Source organism: Silene latifolia, chromosome 11 (genome assembly GCF_048544455.1).
Source record: "Silene latifolia isolate original U9 population chromosome 11, ASM4854445v1, whole genome shotgun sequence".
Taxonomy (NCBI): domain Eukaryota; kingdom Viridiplantae; phylum Streptophyta; class Magnoliopsida; order Caryophyllales; family Caryophyllaceae; genus Silene; species Silene latifolia.
The window spans coordinates 170,344,465-170,365,821 of record NC_133536.1 but is presented as its reverse complement, the minus strand read 5'-3'; the positions used below and the strand labels follow the sequence as shown (position 1 = coordinate 170,365,821).

Sequence of the window (21,357 nt, the reverse complement as noted above, 5' to 3'; positions counted from 1 at the left end):
AACATTGCTGTAAGTATGTTTCTGACTGGTGTGGTATCAACATCCCTCTACAGAATTGTGTGCAATGGTGGATTTCCCAAAGATTCAGATCCCTCTGTAAGAAGCGGGTTGTAGGAGTTATTTTGGCTGCACTGATTTACCATGTGTGGTGGAGCAGAAATAGATGTCGTGTTGAGTTAGTGTTGTTGAGACCTGAGATGCTAGCTTGGCAGATCAGAAATGATGTTCGGTTGAGACTGAGGTCTTGTAAACTGTCTAGTAAGAAAGTAGAGGCACTTAGATGGGTGGATAACATTTGTAGTTACTAAGGAGGTTAGTTTATAACTATGCCTTAATATTGTATGTTTGGCGACTTTGAGGTTTTTAATGATAACTTTACATTTTCCCAAAAAAAAAAAGAATATCTTTCATGTACTTTGCATAGGCCGGAACATGATTGATCAATTCCGTGAATGGGATTGAGACTTTTAAGTTCTTTACAATCTCCATGAACTTTCCAAGTTGTTCATCAAACTTAGGCTTAGCTTGACTACTTGGGAATGGAAGTCTAATCACAATAGGCTCTAATTCTTTAGCCTTCTCTTCATTCTTCTTCTTTGAAACCTCTTGGGTGATGGGTTCTTCTTCTTTAGAGTTCTCCACGACTCGTTGCTTGTCACTAGCATCCACAATGTCTTCATTAATTGGCTTCTTTGGCCCTTCATACCTTGTACCACTACTTAAATGGATGGCACTCACCGACTCATGTCTTAGGGGATTACTTTGAGGTGGTAATTTCCCCTTTTGTCTTTGAGGGTTAGAAGATGCTAATTGAGACATTTGGGTTTCCAACATTTTGGTGTGGGCTAGTATGTGTTGATGGTAATGTCTTTGGCTTGGCTATATTTTTACATTTGGTGAAAAATTCTTGTTGGTTCTTTTGCATTTGGAGGACCGCTTTTTGAACATCAAAGCCTTGGTCATTTGTTTGATTGTATGAAGGTTGCTTTTGATAACTTTGGCTTTGGTTGTAAAAGGGTCTTTGAGCTTGATTTCTCATTGGAGGTGGGGTATATGTTGGTTGAGGGTTTTGATCATTTTGGCTTTTCTATGAAAGGTTGGGATGGAATTTGGTATTCTCATTGTAATAGGTTGAATAAGGGGTGCCACTCTTTTATGCTTGGAAAGCATTCACTTGTTCCCCTACATTCACTTTGCTCGTGTCCCAAAGTTCCACAACTCTCACATACTCCACTTGGAATTGAGGATGATGCCACCATAGCATTAACATGTTGTTTGGGTGATTTGGAAGCTTCACCAAGGTTAGCCATGGCCTTCTAAAACTTCAAATTGATGGTGTCAATATAAGCACTTAGTTGAGCACCTAATTGAGTGATGGAATCTACCTCATACTTTCCTCCTCTAGTAGCCTTCCGAGGCCTACTATATTGTGAATTATGAACCGCCATTTCTTCAATTTTGGCCAATGTTTGATTGTCATCAACTTCGGTTAACATACCATTGGATCCCATATTGAGAATGTTGCGGGAGTCTTCATATAGACCATTCTAAAATTGTTGCACAAGGAACCACTCGCTAAGTCCATGGTGTGGACAAGAACGACAAGTGTCCTTAAATCTCTCCCATGATTCATACAATGATTCCTCATCCCTATGTTTGAACCCGGTGATTTGGGCTCTCAACATGGTAATCTTTTTCGGAGGATATAATTTCTTGTAAAAAGCAAGTGCCAACTTCTTCCATGAATCAATACCAAGAGTAGTCTTGTCTAGACTTTTCAACCATTGCTTCGCGGTACCAATCAAAGAAAAGGGAAAAAAGACCCATCGGATTTGGTCTTGAGTAACTCCGATTTGAGAAATCGCATCACAATAGTCACAAAAAGTCTCCATATGTGAGTGAGGGTCTTCACTAGGCATCCCTCCAAATTGACTTCTCTCAAATAGTAATATGAATGCGGATTTGACAATGAAATTACCGGTTAAATGTGGTGGTGTAGGAGTACCATTTGGTAGATTCTCCTCAGTTGGTACGGAATGTGATGATAATTTAGGCATTGTGGGTTGATTTTGTGGTTGGTTTAGTATTGGGTTGTCCTCTCCTTCTCTTGCAAAAGGGTTGGTAAACTCAATGTTATTTGGTTGAATGTCCACTATCTCTCCAATACCTATTAAAGTACCTCTAGCAAGTCTTCTATTGTTGTAACACCCCCATTTAGAAAGGAGCCTTACCAAGGCATTCATGGCTAAATGAGCGTGTTACCATCTCGGTAAACCGAGGTAGTGAATAACAAAGTAAAGGACAATCAAAGGTACTTTAATATATAGTTTACAATTAACCAAAAGAATAGCCAAAATGGATATTCAACTCCAACCCAAGAATGAAATGTAAAAGTTTACAAGCTTTATTAACTCAAATGAATATTAATGCTCAAAACACTCGTGAGACTAGACTCAAGCTCCATTACATGTCACGATTATCCATTCCCCCAAGCACAACATCAAATACAACTACCATTGTGTACCTGCTTTATTAACTGCTCCCCATTCAATAGGAAATTATTGAATGGATCAACACAGGCCACCCGAAAATTGGTGACATTTTGACATAAGACACAAACACGTCAACCACTGGTTGAGTAGGAATAAATAACAACAAAGTAAGTAATCGATAATAGATATGAAGCAACGAATGTGTGTGACAATAAAATAATGAACAACAATAGCAACAAGCGCTAGTCTCCCGTCTTATATGGGCCGACCGCCACCTTTGTCAGCAAGTATAGCACAACTCCCTTAACACCATGCATATACCAAAATATAGCACAACTCCCTTAACACCATGCTCATCTCACCTCATCTTATCTCTGGCACAACTCCCTTAACACCGTGCCTCAATAACAGTATAATAACATCACATTTATAAGTATACCAAATAAATATAAGCAACGTAAAATAAATAACTAGAACAACAACCATAGTTTCAACCGTTACCAGTGTGTTGGTCGACACTATACTGCCTGTCGATCGACAGCCATACATGGTGTCGATAGACACCTCAATAGACGTTTAGTAATTTCGCCTCCTCTTTCATCAATACGTATACATTACGATTACAACACAAAACTTATGCAATAACAATGGTGAGTAGGGTATCCCTACCTAATCGATTCCGCGATTACCAATCAAACGAACTAGAACCGCTCCTCTACAAATCCCGCTTGAGTATTGAGGTGTGGATTGAGGCGAGGTAATGTCGAAACCCGCGTCCCCTTCTTTTCCTTCTTCACTCGGCCTCCACAAGCAAAAGGTGTCGATGTGTTTGTGTTTTATTATTTTATTTTTTGTCAAAAGTCTTTAGGGTTGTGGGTATTAGGGTATATATAGGATAGGTAGTATAACAAGTTAACTGATTGAAGCCCAAACCCACTATGACGCCTCTGTCGATCGACAAGCTTTTCATGTCGATCGACAACCCAAACCCACGATGACGCCTCTGTCGATCGACATGCTTTTCATGTCGATCGGCAACCAATGTCGATAGACAACACCACACGACACAAAAACCCACTCACACACACACAAATCCTCTATCGATAGACAACTCAATAGGTCGATCGACACTCAGTAAAACTCATTAGACAAGGTCTCACGACGTACGATAAGCTCACTAAACGACGACACTTACACTTTTATATGTTAATGCAACTTAATAGTCTTATAAATACGAGGTATTACAGTATTTCCCCCCTTAAAATGAACTTCGTCCCGAAGTTCACATACCTAACAACTAAAACAAAATTCCTATCGACACACACCCATAAGCTAACTACACCCATTTGTAAACAGCAACATATATAACTCACTAACTTGCGAAGTCTCATGATAAAACTTGGTTTATTACATATGTAAACAACAACATATTGTAAGACCCATATGATGCCTGTCGTTGTGTGCACCAAAAATAATATTTATAAAACCAAACTACTACTAGCAAGTGGTAGTAAGGGTCGATCCGCAGGGAGGTAGGGAGATAATAATTGTTATTATTCTAGTCTAAGGGTAACAGTTGTGGGGGTTTTGATATGTATTAAATCTAAATCTAGAAATATAAACTAAATAGAAGATGGAAATAATAAAAGATGTAAACAATGATAAAAGCTAAGACGGTCGGTTCACTATAGCTGCGATGGCACAATAATCCTAGGTGAATCCGAAATACAGTCGCGTAGGATGGGTAAAACAAGTCCTTTCGGTCCAAGTTAACTAGTAGCTCCTTTCGGCCTATGCTACTAGTCCCTAGGTCTCACTAATACTAGCTCTCGCCCTGAAAAGTGATTCCTAAAGCCTAAATTACATTTTCTCTCGATCTCAGCAATTTAGTCGTCTCAACTCGTTAATTAATGCCCTTCCTTATCTTTCGATCTATGGGTTGGTCAAAACTAAGCATCTAACAAGTCTCCTCTCGGTCTCATTGTTAAATAATGCACTTAACAAATTATTCGGTGCTAATCAGACACGAAGTCAGTCGATCGACCAGCTACCCCAGTCGATCGACTAACCGACTCAGTCGATCGACCAGTTAAGCCAGTCGATCGACCAAGCCCTAATGCGGGTTCACCTATTCTACTGCCATCTACGCCATAGATCCCCTACATCTTAGCACGAATGATTTAGCTAGACATATTAGCGATAATAAAAACAGTAAAATTAACAACTAAAGCAAACGAATTCATAATTGAATTAACTAAATAATTAACTAATATGAAACGATAAATTAGATTTGGGAAATCTAACTAGCAATTCTAACTATGGAAGAATAAAAGAAACTAAATTGAACGGAAGAACAGAGAATACCGTAAAGAGGAATTGCAGCGAAATGATCAAACCCTAATGCAAAATAAAACTTTATTGACGGAAAATTTATCTAAACTAATGAATACTCGATTGTATGATAGGAACTGAATTAAACTAAGCTAATGAATGATGAATAATGAATAGGAAAGGAGTTACGTTATATAGGAATGTCACGTAAAACCCTTATTCCTAAACCTAATTACAATGGGCTTCCTCGTCTTTTAATTTTCGCGTCAGCTCGTGGGATGGTCGATCGACCACTGAGGCCAGTCGATCGACTGACTCTTGCTGAACAGAAGATTCTGTTAGTCGTGCTCTGGTCGATCGACCATGTAGGTCAGTCGATCGACCAAGGGTGCTGTACAATAATGCATTCTGACGAATTCTACAGCGCGCAATGATCTTAAAAGAGCTGCCATTTCTTCTTTGCTTGGTAAAATTAGGCGTTCTACACGGCGTTGGAAAGCTAAGAGGATAAGCTTTCACTTCCATTTGGAATCACTCGATTATCTGCTCTAGAACTCGAGATATTGCCATCTGAAGCAGGCTGCAATATCGTGAAGTGCTTCTTTGCTTGTTAAACTTGTACGCACCCATGCTTTTGCTATCTTTAGGCCTTGAAACGCGCACCAAGCTCATTCCTCGAGTCAATAACTCATGTAAAATCCTATGCCTAAATATAGTAGCATAAACTACATAATTGAGCTCTGAAATACGTGTAAAATAGGGTGTAAAACATCATATTTAGGACATGCATCACCATACCAACTAACTTAGCATATCATCCTTATAATTTACGAGGTATTACAGTCTTTCCCCCTTAAAAAGAACTTCGTCCCGATGTTCGCGCATACTACACTAAATAAAAAATCCCATACAATTCATACAATTACCAATAACATGTTATTGTCGTACTAAACCTTATGAATATAACTCGACTATCTAGCATACACAATTGAACTCAAATATCATTATAACTCAACTTAACTCAACATGTACTTTTAGTATACTTAAATATAACTTTATTTACTCGGCATTGTTACATTCTACCCCTATAAAAAAAAACAAGGTTACGTCCTCGTAACCGAACTCATGTCTGAAAAACTAAAACAATTCATACCACCACAAGGGAAACATCGTAAGGACCGCATTTCAAACCAACGATAGAAAACAAGGCCACAAGGAAGCATACCAATTAAATATCAACTAAACAAGGTTACTCCTTCACAACCATACTACTAGAACCTTTACAGCACCACAAGCCAATGTCACACCAATATAACCCACATCCTTATAGCTCTAATATAGCGAACTCGATCCAAGAATGACAACTTAGACAAATGCATCAGCTTAAACAAATGCATCTCCGAGAATGAAACCTTGAACAAATCCAAACCAATGCATCAAAGAAACAAGATCAAAGCATGTGATAAATCAACACTCAAGCAGAGATATTATGCCAATAATCCATATCAGGAAGTATTAAGAACATGTAAAGTCACATAGTTATAAGGAAATGTAAAGTCACCCTGGTAATGAAATTGTAAAATAACAGAAACAACACCCTCTACTCCCCTAAACGCAACTTCGCCCCAAAGTTTTCTGGCACACTTAACCATTCATACCATCACGTACTTATTCATTGCGTCATTAACCACGATTTACTCATATCTCAATTCATACAAGACTACACAATGCAAGTTAGGTATTTCTATTCCTTTAACATCCTTCATATCATGTTTCTTTAGTCATGCTAAACTTACATGCATAATGCACCACAAGCACCAATTAACGTCATTAAATATCAGTCCATTTACGTATTGCTCGGCATAAGATAAAATTACATATAATTGCATATTATCACCTTCGCTTTAGCATATTCATATTTCCTTCATTTCGTTCTGGCAAATTACATATCGATGTTATTACTCACTCAGATAAACCATACATATTGGACTTGTTATGCAACAACGTACTTTTAACACAGTTACTATTTCTATCGCACCTTCAAACTCTCACATGCAGTTTAAACAACAAACCATTCCACCATATTATTCATGCTCATTAACTATCCCCAACTCTATATATAAATAGCATAGGTCATCAGCTCCCCTCACCATGCAGAAATTCGTACACATCATTAGATATAAGGTACCAGTTACAAGTAGATTTCAAATTCGCAACACTTTAACATGTATAGCATATTATATATTCTGGATTTCGCTAATTTATAAGTCAAAACCTTATTAGTTCAAATTAGTAGCACATACCTAGCTTTTCATGCAATAAATTTTTTTTTTTACCTCTTGAACAAGTTCTATTTTCCATTACTTCGATGATTTATCAAATGCAATAAATTTATCAAATGCACGTAACCATTCACACACGTTCCACGTCATAGTCATTCATTCCCTTCCATTCCATGCCATTATCATTTCATTACATAACATATTCATAGTTAAGCTTTATAACATCCAATCGTATCATTGTTGGCCTTAATATATCTTTTTATATAAGCATAAATTATACTCAACGTAATGTAAACAACCAACATCATCCATCAAAATAAACTCGTTCATATCGCTACACTTGAATTTCAAATTATAGGTAGATCTCATACTTCGCACATAACTTGCCAACTATACATAAATCCATTTCAATCACAAGCACTATTCTCGTCACGATTATCATCATGCTCAAACAAGTTAAACAACAAAAACCATTCAACATGTCGCCAGGCATACAATTCTAATCATGAAAATTCCATAAGCTACATTATGCCTATACTGTTTAAGAATCCCAATTTCGCCACCATTACCCACATACATGCTTGAAACTGCACGTCAATTATTCGTTGAAATCATATATTGCACTTATCGACAAGATTAGACATGTACTCACATCGCTAGACAAGGATATTATACTTGTATACAATTACGAAAAAGAACGAAACAAAATCTGGCCTAGGTCGATCGACTCACGCCTGAGGTCAGTCAGCCCAAGTCTAGGTCGATCGATCAAAGTCCCAAGTCGATCTAACTGGACCTCCCAACATACGTTAATCCAAAGTTTTCTATATTACGACAGTTCTTATGCTAAATTTACAATTTTTCACGAGGTAATACACAATATGTCAAACAACTTATAACACATAAGTTAATTTACGTACAGCACCTTAATACAATCTAGCACAATTGTCATTTGCATCATAATTACTACCATGTTCCGTATGAATTCATACAAATTAAAATTTTCACTTATATGCAAAAATTCTCGAATATTAGTAAACATGTTTTATTCACATCTCATCTTCCTATTATAAACACGAATATAATTGCTAATAAATTCATTGTTAGCTACTCATGTCATCATGTTGGCTACCAATTCATGCTATCATTCCAGTATATCTATATCTTTAGACATGCCATACTAAATTCATTAAATCATATAATCCTTCCATGTCAAGTACTTATTTCTAGTATATGGTACAATTACACCAATTAACATATTAACAATGTCATTAACTCATTATGCAGAATACTTGAAACACTCAAATATATTATCTCGTTATAAAACATATCATACTTACACAAAATCACTTTCCTAACAATTAGCATTATGCTCACTAAACCAACATCATAAACCCGGTTCAAACATAATTAAATCGCCTCCCATGCCCATACTATTCTCATTAAACATTATCGCATGTTAAATCACGTAATATTCCATATTCTTCACCCATCTCCTTGTGAAAATAATGCTTTGAGATCACAAATAAATAATCACTTAATGAAGTTCTGAGCTATTATACCTTTTAGAAAATACAGAGAGTAATGAGAGTGTGAGAGTTAGAATTAGGTCTAAAGCATTAATAATCAATTTATAAATATTTTTGACACTCAATGGGTCCAACCATAATTTTATCAGCACTTTGTCGCAATAGAAGGTCAACTTGTAAAAATCATAACTAATTAACAACAAAACAATATCAAGTAAGGCTTATCAATTCAAAAACGTTTACGAGTCTTCCAATCAAGAGGGTTAGAATTATTTGAAAAGCATGTATACTTATTAAATGACACGTTTTTCAAGTCCGAGGGTCAAAACTAGCACCGTGCAGTAATATTCCGACCACTGCTCACTAAAATATTTGTTTCTCTTAAACCGTAATTTTTACCAGTATGAAACTAACGGCTAATGAAATCTAACTCACAAGGCTATCATACATAAAATTTTGATGTATGTATATCAAAAAAGTATAAAATGGCAGCCAGAACAATTAGAGGCAGAATGTGAGAAACGAGTAAAACTTTCAGCTTTTACTCTTTTGAATCTTTTTCGCTACCGTACTTGTTTTTCAAAGCATACATGGCAACACACTTATTATACTCAAGGTAACCAACTCAATATCATATTGGCAAACATTACGAATACTTATTATACCATTTTTATACTAGTCAACACGATCATCACATTGCTAATTCATGCATATATGCTAAGTTATGTCACTCTTTATATTATTCGAACATGTTTGTCACAATAAAATACGATCAAGCAAAACTTCTAATTCACTAAAGAATACTCAAGTCAATCCACACTTATCAGTACCTTGTCCGTCTATCACACATCACATAATATGGTACTCATGCAGTTCTGTCACGTATTAATCACTCCTCATATACACACTGTCATGACCATAATTCAGGAAATGCACGATGGAATTTATCTCATTACTTATTTATTCGCGTCATAGGTAATAACTGCATTACCACAACATCTCATTCCACAAATCTTTCATCATCGAATCCGTTCTCATCATTCATCTACAATTTCACATCGTATACTCCTCATATCCGTTTTCTAGCACAGTGATACCGTCGTCAGGTACCAAAAATAAATACCTAAGTACTACTAACAGAAGCTAGCGGTAAGTAGGGTCGATCTCCACAGGGAGGCAAAAATGAGATTTATCTGTCTAATTTTAGTCTATGAGTAACGGGTCACAATGTGGGGGTTTGAAATGATTTTTTAAACTAATAAGAATAAGGAAAAGAGAATAAGAGAAGGGGATTAACCAGACAGAGAGAAACAGCTAAGACAAATGGTTCACCATAATCATCCGGTCAAGTAATCTAGGTCTCAGGTCAATGCACATACGGTCTAAGGGGTAACGAACGTCACCTTTCGGTCCTTAATTCACCCTAAAGTGTAAACATCTTAACTTTCGCCCACACTGCAATACTCTATTGTTCGCTACTAGTCTACCTTTTCCAACCTTTCGGTCCAGGTCAAGGATCACTAAGAATTAAAGGTCTAATTGCGTCGACTCAATCAGACAGATACAATTAACTGCAGCATTTAACCAATAAAGACAATACCAGCATTAACCCAATAAATCGATTACTCTCCCTTCATAATTATGGATCCCCTATAGTCTTAGCAGAGGGGAATTAGCTACTCATATTGATGAAACAAATAAAGATAAATAAGCAATTAATTGAAAGAGGCATTATAAGAGAGAGAATTAACTTAAGATGCATAAATTAAATAAGAGTATAAGAGAGATTAAGAGCAAACTAATTATGAATGAGAATTAAGGGAAGAGAAAATTACAATTAATCCGGAAATAGAGAGAAAAGAAGAAGCGTCGTCCGTCCCCTCTACTGACTCCAGGGAATGAATTATTGTGCCATTAGGTCTAAACTACTCTTATTTATACTAAGTAGTATCATTCTTATTAACTAAATATAAGATAAACATAAGATATAATCTAATTATACTCGACACTATTATCCTCGCTGTAGCTAGTACTCGATCGACCATATATCTACTCGATCGAGTACTTTTCCTGCTTTGCGCACTGAACTTCAAACGGCTGCCAATTCTTCGTTACTTGGGCAAATAGGGCGATTCCGGTGGCGTTGGAAAGCTAAGAGGACAAAATTTCATCTCCAATTGGAATCACCTGAATATTTGTTGTAGAACTCGAGATATGGCTCTCCAAAGTAGGCACTAGCAATTTGAAGTTCTTCCCCTGCTCGCCTAGCTATCTTTCTTCTTTGCGCATCCCAAAATAGCTACATTCCCGCTCCAAATTCACTCTTCCTCCAAATGCATGCTAAACGGACGGTAAAAGGCTTGATTTCACTACTTTCTGGTTCATTCCTGCAAATAAGACAAAACAAACCAAAGTAGCATATTCGGGGCATTTCGTAGCATAAACTACGATAAAAGCGTAGAAGTACGTGCATGAAATAGGCTAAAAAGACTATATAAAATGCACGTATCAAATCTCCCCAAACCAAACCTTTACTCGTCCTCGAGTAAACTAAAATGCAACTAATGGAACGGAAGTGATAACTCAGAGCTAGCTTAACTTGTCTACTTGAACCAGTTTAATGCAAACTAAAATCAACGATTCTGACTACAATGGTCAATACGCAAACGAATTATAAGATGTCCATAAATAAAGCTGACCTATCGACCTTGCAAGACCAACAAAATCGGACTCTCACGTGGTCACTCTTCTCTCATGAAGCAAAGGGTGAACATATATATGTAAGAGAGAAAGAAAAATAGTCGCTCACCTAAACTACAACCTACATAACATGCATGCAACAAAGATGATAGACGATTCAAGTACTACACATACATTCCAACCAACAATGTCCGTCACAGCTGAGGGCTTACAAATAATTTGGGAATAGTGAGGTTCAGGTGAGAAAGGCAAAACATGTTATGGAAATGTGGAGGCAAAAGCGTCAAGCTAGTTCCTAAACAGAACCATATAAGACCGTCTGAATCTCAACTGACTAAAAAATAAACACAAAAGCCCTTCATTGGCACAAAACTCACTACCCAATACACAATCTCCTCAAAAAGATATGAATAAAACGGAGGAGTGAGACCGTCACAAGATAAAAATGAATACGTACGGTCTCAAAATACAACCAGACAACAAATTTTTGATTTTTTCATTCTTTCCTGGTTTCCTGCATACGTGATTTTGATTTTGTTTCATTTTTTTTTTTCTTCACGTAAATTTCTCTTTTATTTTTCTTTTCCAATTCTTTTTTTTCTTTTTTCTTTTCTCCCTCCTTATATACACCAACTCCAATCAAAATACACACGGCCAATCTGCAGACGGAAAAATATACCACAAAAGACAAACTAAACTAGCTTAACTAGGCAGGCTGAGTTTTGGATGTAGCTAATGGGTCAAAAAGGCAAGATTTGGCTTAAGTGGAGATATATGGGTGAAAAATATAAGAAAAGGGGAAAATTTATAAGCACCTCCCTGCATGTGACACCGACCACAAACCCGAATGTATGCATTTGACAAGAAATCGAATGTCATAAAAGTGCAAAAATAATGAACATGCTATGGAAGGAGTACTACTCTCAATTCCTACATGAACCGGTCATGAATGTCACCGGTTATAAGGCTCTAAAACTCAGAAATTGTAGAGTAGGTTGTCAATTTATCAGGTCAAGTTTACACGGTCAGCTATATTTGAACAAAAACTCGTAGATATGCGCAAGACTCAGCTAATAACTGTCAATAAAGTGCAAGGCTCAAGTAAAAAGACAAGTTAAAGTGCAATTTCATCACGGAAATCTACCGTTCCGACTCAAACTATATGCAAAAATAAACGTGAATATTTTTTGAATTTTTTGAATTTTTAAATTTTTATGAGATTTTTGATTTTTATGAAAATAAACAACAATGCATACGGAAATTAAACGTGATAATGTAAAATGCAATAAAAACAAGATGCGAGACACGAGATATGGATGCATAACCTCCCAAACCAAACCGTACAATGCCCTCATTGTACCAAAACATGGAAAGGAAATGCAAACTAAAAGAGAAAGAGAGTAAATGCGGAAAACTCACAAGATTGCGCGAATAAGGGGCCTCCCAAACCAGCCAAAGAACATGGGAGGTCACTAATAGCTCCGAAACATCGTCACAAGAAGCTAATCCAAGCAATGGGGGTCCAAAACAGCTCGATCGAGAGGAATAGTGGTCGATCGAGTGGAATAGTGGTCGATCGAGTAAAAAAAAAAAAAAAAAAGTTTTTTTTTTTTTTTTTTTTTGCAGTACTCGATCGAGTAGAAATTTCACTCGATCGAGTAAAATCAGCAGAAAAAGCTCTCGATCGAGTACAAAAAGTACTCGATCGAGTAATCTCAGTGTATTCTGCAAAACGCAAAAACCCGCAAAACTAACAAAGCAAGCATACATCGATATAGTCTATGGTACGAAGACCAATTATTACACACAACTGAAATAAAATGCAATGTTTGAAAAACAACTAAAAAAAAAAAACTCCGGGTTGCCTCCCGGGTAGCGCTAGTTTCAGACAGGTCTCAGCTCGACCTTCTTTTTCAGCCAACTACTCTAATTGAACCCAATCAAAGCAACTCAAAGCTCGCACCAACCTGTCAAATAGCTGCGCATGTGCTACACAAAAAAGCTGTAAGTAGCACCATAATATAGTAATAGCATAGGAAATTGAAATGCAAGATCGTTTAAGCCTAACGAATTTCCTATGACAACTCCCAAAATCATTCACAAGATAATTACGCCCTCCGCCTAAGGGCGGAATATAAAAACTCAAAATAACCGCAAGTGGAAAATGAAGGAGCTCAACAGCATTCAACTTAAAAATAACGCGAGTAGAATTTAAATGCTCAGACGGGTAAGAACTGTGAGGTGAAGGAGTCTGGTCAGCTAAAGGTGAAGGTGGATAATCATCCCAGATGCAAGGGGTTGTAAAGTCAATTGGGTCAATCGGGTCCTCTATAATAGGCTCATCATCTATATCATCATAAGTATCCCATTTGACCTCAAGACTATCTAAATCTACCTCCTCACTCTCCTTATCGCTAGACTCGTCAAGATGGAGATTCTCAAAGAGAGCCTTCAAATCACCCTCACTATCAGTGCAAGAATCATAAAGGGGTTCTAAACTATCCTCATAAAAAGGATTGTCAACCACGCTAGTGGTCTCCTCTATGTCTCCGTCAGGACTTCCTAGATTGGTTTCTAAGGTCTCACCCACCCCCTCATTTGAGTCAACATGAAGAGAAAAGTTAGGTTTAAGAGATTCAGCAGCAAACCAATCAAATAATTCTAATACCTCATTTACGGGGATTCCTTCGAAATCCCACTTACCAATAGATTCTAGGTATGCTCGCGTAGGGTCATTCATACCCCGGAAGATAGTCCAGCACAATTGGAGTTCAGAAAATGCATCTCGTCTGGGCTCGAGCCACTCCAAAAACCTGGCTAAATAAGTACCAAAAATTTCGCTCTTCCTGCGGAAAGAGAAGAACGAAAGACATAATAACGGTCTCAAGGAACCGAAGCTCCTTGAGACAAGAAATAAACTAAATAAAAAACAGATAAAACTGCGCTGCCTCCCCGGCAACGGCGCCAAAATTTGATACCGTCGTCAGGTACCAAAAATAAATACCTAAGTAGTACTAACAGAAGCTAGCGGTAAGTAGGATCGATCTCCACAGGGAGGCAAAAATGAGATTTATCTGTCTAATTTTAGTCTATGAGTAACGGGTCACAATGTGGGGGTTTGAAATGATTTTTTAAACTAATAAGAATAAGGAAAAGAGAATAAGAGAAGGGGATTAACCAGACAGAGAGAAACAGCTAAGACAAACGGTTCACCATAATCATCCGGTCAAGTAATCTAGGTCTCAGGTCAATGCAAATACGGTCTAAGGGGTAACGAACGTCACCTTTCGGTCCTTAATTCACCCTAAAGTGTAAACAGCTTAACTTTCGCCCTCACTGCAATACTCTATTGTTCGCTACTAGTCTACCTTTTCCAACCTTTCGGTCCAGGTCAAGGATCACTAAGAATTAAAGGTCTAATTGCGTCGACTCAATCAGACAAATACAATTAATGACATTTAACCAACAAAGACAATACCAGCATTAACCCAATAAATCGATTACTCTCCCTTCATAATTATGGATCCCCTATAGTCTTAGCAGAGGGGAATTAGCTACTCATATTGATGAAACAAATAAAGATAAATAAGCAATTAATTGAAAGAGGCATTATAAGAGAGAGAATTAACCTAAGATGTATAAATTAAATAAGAGTATAAGAGAGATTAAGAGCAAAATAATTATGAATGAGAATTAAGGGAAGAGAAAATTACAATTAATCCGGAAATAGAGAGAAAAGAAGAAGCGTCGTCCGTCCCCTCTACTGACTCCAGGGAATGAATTATTGTGCCATTAGGTCTAAACTACTCTTATTTATACTAAGTAGTATCATTCTTATTAACTAAATATAAGATAAACATAAGATATAATCTAATTATACTCGACACTATTATCCTCGCTGTAGCTAGTACTCGATCGACCATATATCTACTCGATCGAGTACTTTTCCTGCTTTGCGCACTGAACTTCAAACGGCTGCCAATTCTTCGTTACTTGGGCAAATAGGGCGATTCCGGTGGCGTTGGAAAGCTAAGAGGACAAAATTTCATCTCCAATTGGAATCACCTGAATATTTGTTGTAGAACTCGAGATATGGCTCTCCAAAGTAGGCACTAGCAATTTGAAGTTCTTCCCCTGCTCGCCTAGCTATCTTTCTTCTTTGCGCATCCCAAAATAGCTACATTCCCGCTCCAAATTCACTCTTCCTCCAAATGCATGCTAAACGGACGGTAAAAGGCTTGATTTCATTACTTTCTGGTTCATTCCTGCAAATAAGACAAAACAAACCAAAGTAGCATATTCGGGGCATTTCGTAGCATAAACTACGATAAAAGCGTAGAAGTACGTGCATGAAATAGGCTAAAAAGACTATATAAAATGCACGTATCAAATCTCCCCAAACCAAACCTTTACTCGTCCTCGAGTAAACTAAAATGCAACTAATGGAACGGAAGTGATAACTCAGAGCTAGCTTAACTTGTCTACTTGAACCAGTTTAATGCAAACTAAAATCAACGATTCTGACTACAATGGTCAATACGCAAACGAATTATAAGATGTCCATAAATAAAGCTGACCTATCGACCTTGCAAGACCAACAAAATCGGACTCTCACGTGGTCACTCTTCTCTCATGAAGCAAAGGGTGAACATATATATGTAAGAGAGAAAGAAAAATAGTCGCTCACCTAAACTACGACCTACATAACATGCATGCAACAAAGATGATAGACGATTCAAGTACTACACATACATTCCAACCAACAATGTCCCGTCACGGTGAGGGCTTACAAATAATTTGGGAATAGTGAGGTTCAGGTGAGAAAGGCAAAACATGTTATGGAAATGTGGAGGTAAAAGCGTCAAGCTAGTTCCTAAACAGAACCATATAAGACCGTCTGAATCTCAACTGACTAAAAAATAAACACAAAAGCCCTTCATTGGCACAAAACTCACTACCCAATACACAATCTCCTCAAAAAATATGAATAAAACGGAGGAGTGAGACCGTCACAAGATAAAAATGAACACGTACGGTCTCAAAATACAACCAGACAACAAATTTTTGATTTTTTCATTCTTTCCTGGTTTCCTGCATACGTGATTTTGATTTTGTTTCATTTTTTTTTTTTTTCTTCACGTAAATTTCTCTTTTTTTTTTCTTTTCCAATTCTTTTTTTTTCTTTTTTCTTTTCGCCCTCCTTATATACACCGACTCCAATCAAAATACACACGGCCAATCTGCAGACGGAAAAATATACCACAAAAGACAAACTAAACTAGCTTAACTAGGCAGGCTGAGTTTTGGATGTAGCTAATGGGTCAAAAAGGCAAGATTTGGCTTAAGTGGAGCTATATGGGTGAAAAATATAAGAAAAGGGGAAAATTTATAAGCACCTCCCTGCATGTGACACCGACCACAAACCCGAATGTATGCATTTGACAAAAAATCGAATGTCATAAAAGTGCAAAAATAATGAACATGCTATGCAAGGAGTACTACTCTCAATTTCTACATGAACCGGTCATGAATGTCACCAGTTATAAGGCTCTAAAACTCAGAAATTGTAGAGTAGGTTGCCAATTTATCAGGTCAAGTTTACACGGTCAGCTATATTTGAACAAAAACTCGTAGATATGCGCAAGACTCAGCTAAGAACTGTCAATAAAGTGCAAGGCTCAAGTAAAAAGACAAGTTAAAGTGCAATTTCATCACGGAAATCTACCGTTCCGACTCAACCTATATGCAAAAATAAACGTGAATATTTTTTGAATTTTTTGAATTTTTAAATTTTTATGAGATTTTTGATTTTTATGAAAATAAACAACAATGCATACTGAAATTAAACGTGATAACAGAAATGCAATAAAAACAAGATGCAGACACAGATATTGATGCATAACCTCCCCAAACCAAACCGTACAATGCCCTCATTGTACCAAAACATGGAAAGGAAATGCAAACTAAAAGAGAAAGAGAGTAAATGCGGAAAACTCACAAGATTGCGCGAATAAGGGGCCTCCCAAACCAGCCCAAAGACAACATGGGAGGTCACTAATAGCTCCGAAACATCGTCACAAGAAGCTAATCCAAGCAATGGGGGTCCAAAACAGCTCGATCGAGAGGAATAGTGGTCGATCGAGTGGAATAGTGGTCGATCGAGTAAAAAAAAAAAAAAGTTTTTTTTGTTTTTTTTTTTTTTTTTTTTTGCAGGTACTCGATCGAGTAGAAATTTCACTCGATCGAGTAAAATCAGCAGAAAAAGCTCTCGATCGAGTACAAAAAGTACTCGATCGAGTAATCTCTAGTGTATTCGCAAAACGCAAAGAAACCCGCAAAACTAACAAAGCAAGCATACTGATATAGTCTATGGTACGAAGACCAATTATTACACACAACTGAAATAAAATGCAATGTTTGAAAAACAACTAAAAAAAAAAAACTCCGGGTTGCCTCCCGGGTAGCGCTAGTTTCAGACAGGTCTCAGCTCGACCTTCTTTTTCAGCCAACTACTCTAATTGAACCCAATCAAAGCAACTCAAAGCTCGCACCAACCTGTCAAATAGCTGCGCATGTGCTACACAAAACTGTAAGTAGCACCATAATATAGTAATAGCATAGGAAATTGAAATGCAAGATCGTTTAAGCCTAACGAATTTCCTATGACATGACTCCCAAATCATTCACAAGATAATTCTCGCCCTCCTAAGGGCGGAATATAAAAACTCAAAAAATAACCGCGGTGTAAAATGAAGGAGCTCAACAAACATTCAACTTAAAAATAACGCGAGTAGAATTTAAATGCTCGGACGGGTAAGAAGCGTGAGGTGAAGGAGTCCGGTCGGCTAAAGGTGAAGGTGGATAATCATCCCAGATGCAAGGGGTTGTAAAGTCAATTGGGTCAATCGGGTCCTCTATAATAGGCTCATCATCTATATCATCATAAGTATCCCATTTGACCTCAAGACTATCTAAATCTACCTCCTCACTCTCCTTATCGCTAGACTCGTCAAGATGGAGATTCTCAAAGAGAGCCTTCAAATCACCCTCACTATCAGTGCAAGAATCATAAAGGGGTTCTAAACTATCCTCATAAAAAGGATTGTCAACCACGCTAGTGGTCTCCTCTATGTCTCCGTCAGCACTTCCTAGATTGGTTTCTAAGGTCTCACCCACCCCCTCATTTGAGTCAACATGAAGAGAAAAGTTAGGTTTAAGAGATTCAGCAGCAAACCAATCAAATAATTCTAATACCTCATTTACGGGGATTCCTTCGAAATCCCACTTACCAATAGATTCTAGGTATGCTCGCGTAGGGTCATTCATACCCCGGAAGATAGTCCAGCACAATTGGAGTTCAGAAAATGCATCTCGTCTGGGCTCGAGCCACTCCAAAAACCTGGCTAAATAAGTACCAAAAATTTCGCTCTTCCTGCGGAAAGAGAAGAACGAAAGACATAATAACGGTCTCAAGGAACCGAAGCTCCTTGAGACAAGAAATAAACTAAATAAAAAACAGATAAAAACTGCTGCCTCCCCCGGCAACGGCGCCAAAATTTGATACCGTCGTCAGGTACCAAAAATAAATACCTATGTAGTACTAACAGAAGCTAGCGGTAAGTAGGGTCGATCTCCACAGGGAGGCAAAAATGAGATTTATCTGTCTAATTTTAGTCTATGAGTAACGGGTCACAATGTGGGGGTTTGAAATGATTTTTTAAACTAATAAGAATAAGGAAAAGAGAATAAGAGAAGGGGATTAACCAGACAGAGAGAAACAGCTAAGACAAACGGTTCACCATAATCATCCGGTCAAGTAATCTAGGTCTCAGGTCAATGCAAATACGGTCTAAGGGGTAACGAACGTCATCTTTCGGTCCTTAATTCACCCTAAAGTGTAAACGACTTAACTTTCGCCCCTCACTGCAATACTCTATTGTTCGCTACTAGTCTACCTTTTCCAACCTTTCGGTCCAGGTCAAGGATCACTAAGAATTAAAGGTCTAATTGCGTCGACTCAATCAGACAGATACAATTAACTGCAGCATTTAACCAACAAAGACAATACCAGCATTAACCCAATAAATCGATTACTCTCCCTTCATAATTATGGATCCCCTATAGTCTTAGCAGAGGGGAATTAGCTACTCATATTGATGAAACAAATAAAGATAAATAAGCAATTAATTGAAAGAGGCATTATAAGAGAGAGAATTAACGTAAGATGCATAAATTAAATAAAAGTATAAGAGAGATTAAGAGCAAACTAATTATGAATGAGAATTAAGGGAAGAGAAAATTACAATTAATCCGGAAATAGAGAGAAAAGAAGAAGCGTCGTCCGTCCCCTCTACTAACTCCAGGGAATGAATTATTGTGCCATTAGGTCTAAACTACTCTTATTTATACTAAGTAGTATCATTCTTATTAACTAAATATAAGATAAACATAAGATATAATCTAATTATACTCGACACTATTATCCTCGCTGTAGCTAGTACTCGATCGACCATATATCTACTCGATCGAGTACTTTTCCTGCTTTGCGCACTGAACTTCAAACGGCTGCCAATTCTTCGTTACTTGGGCAAATAGGGCAATTCCGGTGGCGTTGGAAAGCTAAGAGGACAAACTTTCATTTCCAATTGGAATCACCTGAATATCTGTTGTATAACTCGAGATATGGCTCTCCAAAGTAGGCACTAGCAATTTGAAGTTCTTCCCCTGCTCGCCTAGCTATCTTTCTTCTTTGCGCATCCCAAAATAGCTACATTCCCGCTCCAAATTCACTCTTCCTCAAAATGCATGCTAAACGGACGGTAAAAGGCTTTATTTCACTACTTTCTGGTTCATTCCTGCAAATAAGACAAAACAAACCAATGTAGCATATTCGGGGCATTTCGTAGCATAAACTACGATAAAAGCGTAGAAGTACGTGCATGAAATAGGCTAAAAAGACTATATAAAATGCACGTATCACACAGCTAGCTTTATGCACATATGAGCCCCAACGTTCACATGTCATATCCCTTAGTCACGCACATATACCAAGAAATATATAACATAAGTATCCACTCTATCTACCCATAATTTACCCCTTTTCGTAGTGACCGGTTCAAAACTGGAAGGGCCAGACCGTGGGACGTCTCCCCAATCTCTTAAGAGGGCTCCTTACCAGCTTCTTCCCGGGGTTCATTTTATTTAGACCCAACCTAAGTTCATTGAATTCATTTGTTCAGGCCTTATGATCGTTCTCTTTGATACCACTTTATAACACCCATGTTTAGAAAGGAGCCTTACCAAGGCATTCCTGGCTAAATGAGCGTGTTACCATCTCTGTAAACCGAGGTAGTGAATAACAAACTAAAGGACAGTCAAAGGAACTTTAATATATAGTTTATAATTAACCGAAAGAATAGCCAAAATGGCTATTCAACTCCAACCCAAGAATGAAATGTAAAAGTTTACAAGCTTTATTATCTCAAATGAATACTAATGCTCAAAAGACTCGTGAGACTAGACTCAAGCTCCATGATATGTCGCGATTATCCATTCCCCCAAGGATAACATCAAATACAGCTACCACTGCGTACCTGCTTTATTAACTGCTCCCCATTCAATCGGAAATTATTGAATAGATCAACACAGGCACCCGGAAATTAGTGACATTTTGACATAAGACACAAACACGTCAACCACTGGTTGAGTAGGGATAGATAACAACAAAGTAAGTAACCGATAATAAATATGAAGCAACGAATGTGTGTGACAATAAAATAATGAACAACAATAGCAACAAGCGCTAGTCTCCCATTTTATATGGGCCGACCGCCACCTCTGTCAGCAAGTATAACATAACTCCCTTAACACCGTGCATATACCAAAATATAGCACAACTCCCTTAACACCATTCTCATCTCACCTCATCTCATCTCTGGCACAACTCCCTTAACACTGTGCTCATCTCACCTCACTCGCCCTCCACAAGCTAAGCAAAGGGTGTCGATGTGTTTGTGTTTTATT

General features: G+C 37.5%; 1 non-coding gene across 1 annotated transcript; it reads left to right on the top strand.

Annotated features, from left to right (window-relative positions):
• Positions 1-1,578: 1,578 nt before the first annotated feature.
• Positions 1,579-1,685, top strand: LOC141616191 (small nucleolar RNA R71). The gene has a single exon (XR_012530552.1). It is a non-coding gene; the product is annotated as a small nucleolar RNA R71 (small nucleolar RNA).
• The last annotated feature ends 19,672 nt before the right edge of the window (positions 1,686-21,357 follow it).